This window comes from Atta colombica, unplaced genomic scaffold (genome assembly GCF_001594045.1).
Source record: "Atta colombica isolate Treedump-2 unplaced genomic scaffold, Acol1.0 scaffold135, whole genome shotgun sequence".
NCBI lineage: Eukaryota > Metazoa > Arthropoda > Insecta > Hymenoptera > Formicidae > Atta > Atta colombica.
In genome coordinates, this window is record NW_017259223.1 from 2,082,131 (window position 1) to 2,088,639 (window position 6,509).

Below are 6,509 nucleotides of genomic sequence, written 5' to 3' on the forward strand. Positions count from 1 at the left end.
TTTTGGCTCAGATCATTACTTATCGAGTTATTAACGATTAAAGTTGAATCGCAATCACACGCAGACGAACTATGCAGGAGCATATTATGAATATACCGTGGAACTCCTCGCTCCTTGCATTTGCTATGCGCGTTATCCTGATTGAAACTTATTCTAATTAATTGAAGATTATTTTAATTTTTCATATTAACAAATAAATAAATCAATAAATCAAGTCTGAGCCAAAACTGGCAAAGGAATTTTTAGTTCAAAATTTCATCCTCGTTCACTTCTTGAAATATTAATTAATTGTTATAGGATACTCTGTATAAAAAGCGTACACATCAACACATGGCAGCATGTACATAAATTTTCTTATATAAATATAATTATACCTATAGTAACTATTCTTAATTTATTATATAGGTTGATACAAAAATAATGTCGGTTTTTTAGTCTTCAGCTTTAAATAATATTTCAATTCGTAGCATAACTTCATTAACAGAAATAAAAATCATTACTGATATAAATAAATAGAGCGGAATCTGCGCTTTAAAATGATATTTATTAATATGGACACAAATATAACTTAAGTTATTATACATTTATAATAATACTATACATTTATAATAAAATAAAGCATCAAAGTTTAAAACAAAAAAACTGACATTATTTTTGCATCAATCTATATATTATATATTGCATCTGTATATATCTCATAAAATCATCTCATAAAATTTATTTTCTATTTTGCATTGCTCTTATTCTATCGCCGACCTATCGCTCACTCTTGCATGTAGCTTTTCACTTCAGCATTTGTAGTATTGAAATTGTAGTATAGAAATTGATGAATATCAAGCGTCAATTTTAATCGTAACTTATTTTGACGCTGAAAATGAGCATCGAGCGTCAGTATAAAAAAACATCTTTATAGACTGCGGTCCACTTGCTTCTTCCAAATACTCTAAACATTACGCTCCAAACACTTCGCTGTGATTGGTCCATTACTATTCCGAATTGCTACGTGCTATTGTTACGTGAACGCTCCAATTAACCTTCCGAGGCAATTGGAGCGAAGTGGAAACAAAAACGATGACATATTGATAACGTAATCAGAGTTGCTAGGAGCATTCGGAAACATTAAATGGACCAGTCATGTCAGTGCTACAAATGCTCTGCAGCGCTAAGTGAACCCCAGCCTATCTTGGAACTAACAGTAAGGATATTTAGGGGCTCCGCACAATAAAAGGAACAGAGAACAGAGAATTTTAATCTATCAGAAACTGTGTATGCCACAATACATGATTTCTGACAGGTTGAAATTTTTATTCTCTATTCTCTGTTCCCTGTTCCTTTTATTGTGCGGAGTCCCTTAATGGTGAAGCCAATCAGCATTAGGCACATGCATTAGTACCATTCTCTTTACATCCATTCTAAAGATGCCTTTTCATGCTGACGCTCGACGCTCATTTTCGGCATCAAATTAAATCACGTGATAGAAATTGACGAATATCAAACGTCAATTTTAATCACGTTATTTATTTTGACGCTGAAAATGAATGTTGCGCATCAGCATAAAAGGCATCTTAAGTGCTGAACGCAGACATTATGAAGTAAGAGAGGAGATCGACCTTCGTGTAATGGAAAGAGGCACTCATTCATGTGTCGAATTAAGAGGGTTCGCTGAAAGGAACAGCCTACGAATTAGGACATCATTTGTAATACCAACCTTAACTGATTTTATCATAGCATCCTTAATAAAGCAATCACCTGAAGGGAATATTTACTTAGAGATTTAAGTTGTAGACGTAAGTAAGGTACAAGCTTTCGCGTATGGTGTACGATTTATTGCTGTCTCTTGGAGATACGGCAATAAGTTGTACGTCATATGTGAAAGCTCGTGCATTACTTACGTCTATAATTTCAGTCTAAGTAAGTGTTACGACAATTCTTGTGCTCAGACCCAAACGCTGGACATATTCAAACCGCTGAAAATTGACAGAAGTCAGATAGAAGATTGATATTGCAAATGGCGCCCTAATTCGCAAGCTATTGCTCTCAGCGAATTCCTTCTTGATTCGGCACAATTAAGAGTCATTTTTTTGTATTCGCCCAATCGTGATCGATCTTCTCCTTTCTTGCTTCATGACAGACATTCATAAAACGGTGCAAAATTGTTTTCTGCTGAACGCAGCCATGATTTCTGATAGGTTAAATTCGTCATTTCCTGTTCTTATCAGTATTGTTAAACGGGCCGAGTTTCAGACGCATGCGCGTCCAATATAGCTTCAGAAACGTACCGGTCACTAGTAAATAGAAGATCATTAATCGCTTATGTAAAATTTTTTTTTAATATTGAAAATTTTAATATTTTACATATTTTACATATGTATACATATATAGAAATATTATATATATATTTATATATATGTATACGTATGTAAAATATATTAAAATTTTCAATATTTTCAATCCTAAGTGACTAATGATCTTTTATTTACTAGTGATTGGTACATTACTGAAGCTACATTGATCGCGCATGCGTCTGAACCCCTGCTCGTCTAACAATATTGGTTCCTATTGCCTGTGCTTTTTATTGTGTTTCCGGCTTAACGATTCTAGTTATATCGAAGCAAAACAATTATTATTTAGGGAATAATCAAGTTGGAAAAATATATCGATATTCGATTTTTTTCAAAGAAATTGATATCAAAATAATAGAGTGCGAATCATTCATCTCTAGTTGAATTCCTCTATTTCTATCGCTATTGCTATCACTATCATTATTTCTATCGTTATCGCTGAGCTGCGTTCAGGAATTATACCCAGATAACTCTAAGCTATAGATTACGTTACATATATTATAGTAGTAAAAATGCACACTGGAGTTATCTAGGCGTAATTCCTGAATACAACTTCCTGTTGTCTCGCATTGTGTTTAAGGCTTTAGTGAGTTTCATAAACTCACTTTAAAAGTGAGGTTATGAATCTTTATTGTCTTGTAATAACTTTTTATCAAAGCAGCAAGTTTTAAGCAAGTCATTAATCTGAATATTTCATACTCAGATTACTTCAGACTGTTTTACTTGTGTATAAGTGGAAAGCAACTAGTGTATAATCAGTACAATATTGTTTACGAAGAGCTCTCTTTATCACATGTATGATCACCACAACATAATTTGGTATTAGCCTTTTATTATATATGTAACATTAGATATCTAATATATGCATAAATCAAAAGAATCTAATAGCGTTTTTCACTGACAGAACTGGTGCGCACTCAGTGCACATTAAACTGTTGTACACTATCTGAATGTAAAAGTGAGATGTCTCAATTAATAAAATGTATAATTTATCAAATACCATAATAAAATGTATTGAGAATTTCATTTAGGTTTATTCGTTTCTATATTTTTATTAAACGTACATCTTTACATCGATTTCTGGCTTTAAAATGCACCAGTATATATCAATTTTACCAGTGAAAAACGTTATAACACTTGTGAAGCTACTAGTCAGAACTGAAAGGAAGAAAAAAGGGAGAGAAAGAAAAAAATCAAAAGACTTATTTTTATGTGAGACAGTGATGTAATCGTGTTACATGTAGCACGATTATGTGAACTAAATATCGATTTATCCTCTCCAGCCTTGAAAATTAGATGTATCTAAGAAAAGTGGACATTGCTATGTAGTTTACACCCACTTTGTCAGTAGTGTGCAGCAGTATTTTGAGGTTACAGATTTTGGGCTGTCTTCTGTCAGGTTTCTCTTTGCTATGACATTGTGCGGGGCCTTTCGTTTCGTTGTTTTTAATACATAAATATCTAGGTTAGGCGTTTTACCAATATTTAACAAGTGGATATTCGTGATATTTACATTACGTTTCTTAAGGGGATCCTAAAGCGAAGCTCGAACTCCGATGAAGTCATCAAAGATCCCGCCACGCGATATATCTTTATAGGGTGCGTTCTGAGTTACACATGAAATGTATGATGCATCATTTGTCTTTGTTGTTTACCAAAATAAAAAAGAATAAAACAATACATCATGTGCTTCATGCGTAACTCGGAATGCTCGTATACTACCACATCATATCTCACGCACTTATAATACACATTCGTGTCAATTATCGTATAATAAATTCATCATGATAAAGCGTCTAAGGCCCGATTGCACCAACATTGATTTTAAGTGAGGCTTAAAACTTTTTCTGCCTCTTTTTGGCTTTAAAATGAGACAGATGGAGTTTTAAGTCTCGTTTAAAGTCAAAATGACATTGATGCAACTGGATCTAAATCTTATTTTAAGAATTCGATGTTGTTCGTATAAATTACATTTTTAGGAATCACTATTTCGTACAGATTGCAAAGCTTTCATATCATGCAAATGTTGTCACGACTTGACAGCTCAGACAGCCATGTTACAATAAAAAAATGCTAAAAAATATAACAATTTTGAAATTTTTGATCATTCTCGGCATAGACTCTATTTCCCAGATACGTATTAATGCGTATACTTTAATTTTGGAAAAGGATTTTCGAATCGGTGAAAGAGAAAAAAGGTATTTGTTATACAAAAATTACATGATTTTTTTAATCGATAAAACAGGATCTTAAGCTTTAAGATCTCCTTAAGATCTTCGCATAATTTACTAGTATTAAGTTTAATATTAGGAATGTAATCTTTTTCAATAGTATTTATAGCTTACAGTTTGACTACGTAACAATGTATTATCAGAAATAACATCATAATTCGCAGAAAGCTTAATAAGTCCGATTGAATTGTGTTTGTCGCAGCTTATTATCGTATATAATGAAGAGCCTTGTTTCGAAGAGCTGTATATAACCAAGAATTCGAGGTTTTCAATTGATATTAAGCGTTATGAATTCTCATGTCTCAAATATCGAATTCTTTTAATATGTTCTTTAATCTGATTGATTTTAATAATTCCGATTCGTAATTATTTATATATAAATCGCTGAAACTTGATATATCAAGTCTATTTGTTTATAAATCATTATATTGTTAATTTTCTGACACTTACTCAAGTAGAACAAAAATGTTAAAAGACTTGAAAAAAACATCAACGATTATAAGTAAACGTTTTAATACGTCATCTGTGGAAACTTTAGAAATAACGATCAATTAAACGTTTATGGAACTAGTATAAAAATGAAATATAAAAACTTTATAAAATGTTATTTTTTACTTAGCAGAACCATTTTAAAACGTTTATCAACAAATTTATTTAACATTTTTTCAACATCTATATAACCCAATTTTATAATAGATCCTGGATGTTCGTTCACTGAAAAAAAAATACATAATTTTACATGAAAGTTACATATACATGACCAGAAAATTATTACCTAAATAAATTACCTAAATATGACTGGAAATTTTCACGTAAACAGCTAGAGAAGAGGATTAGAAAAGCTCTATTTGGTACCTATGTGAACCTGGCACCCGACTTAAATATAATAATATTTTTAGTAAATATCTAATATAGGGGAATACCCTCCGTTGAACTTGACCTTGACATGTATAATCAAGATCATGACTCCGAGTGATCTTCAAAAGATTTTAGCTCGCGGTCATCCTTCGTTAAAAATTATTAACAAAAAAAGTATGAAAAAATAATGATTTATTCCTGCTTTATACAATATTAAAAGCTATTCTGTACGTTTACTTGCTTACGTAATGACTTTGTACACAAAGCAACTGCCACCGCACCTCCCCCTCCCTCCCCCCCGTTTGAGGGACCATGATACATGATTGGATTAGGGTTAGGTTATTTTATACTCATAGATATATAATAATTTAATCTAACCATGGTGCATGGGTTAGGATTCTAACTCGAGAGAATACACTATATTTCTCTTTCTATAGAAAGAGAAACATAAAATGTTAAAAAAAAGATTTGTACCAATTTTACGACAAAACAGACTGGTCATATACTATTCATAGTTGATTCTTACATATGTAGTCTTAAGTACAGTTTTCAAAAGTCAATCCTAGGACTAGCCTTCTACCATTTTTCACAATAATATAAGATATTAATTGCTAAAAATTGCCAGAAATTGGTCTTCAATAATATTTTACTCAAATATCAACTTTACAAAAAAACTGCAACGAAAAACGAAACATTTATTTTTTTCTCATAGAACTCTACAAATTTTTATCAAAATTTTTTGTCAACTTTTTAGTATTGCATTTTTACTATGAGAAAATACGGTATTAAAAAATTCTGAAAAAATTCTAAAAAAATTCTTAAAGCTTTGTAAGAAGAAAATAAACATTTTTTGTTTATTGCAGTTTTTCTGTAAAGTTGATAATATTTGAATAAAAGATTATTGAAGACCATTTTTCGGCAATTTTTAGTAATCAAATCTTGTTAACTATTGTGAAAATTGCAAAATGATAGAGGACTTTTCGACTTAGTCCGCTCTACCTGCCCATGAAATATATGGCGATTATTTTGAAACATCCTATATAAATATATATAACATGCATAAATATATATATATATA

The 6,509-nt window shown here is 31.3% G+C and overlaps 1 protein-coding gene across 6 annotated transcripts in view; it reads left to right on the forward strand.

Annotated features, from left to right (window-relative positions):
- Positions 1-6,509, forward strand: part of LOC108684546 (transmembrane protein 230) — an 87,678-nt gene that overhangs the window by 70,849 nt on the left and 10,320 nt on the right. For 2 of the 6 annotated variants that reach the window (XM_018188920.1, XM_018188922.1), the window contains exon 1: positions 2,863-3,161. The exons of 3 other annotated variants lie outside the window; for them this stretch is intronic. The gene's annotated coding sequence lies outside the window, so the exon portion shown is untranslated. Of the gene's footprint in view, positions 1-2,862; positions 3,162-6,509 lie in introns of those variants that run through there. One more of the 6 variants, XM_018188925.1, reaches the window with a different exon arrangement.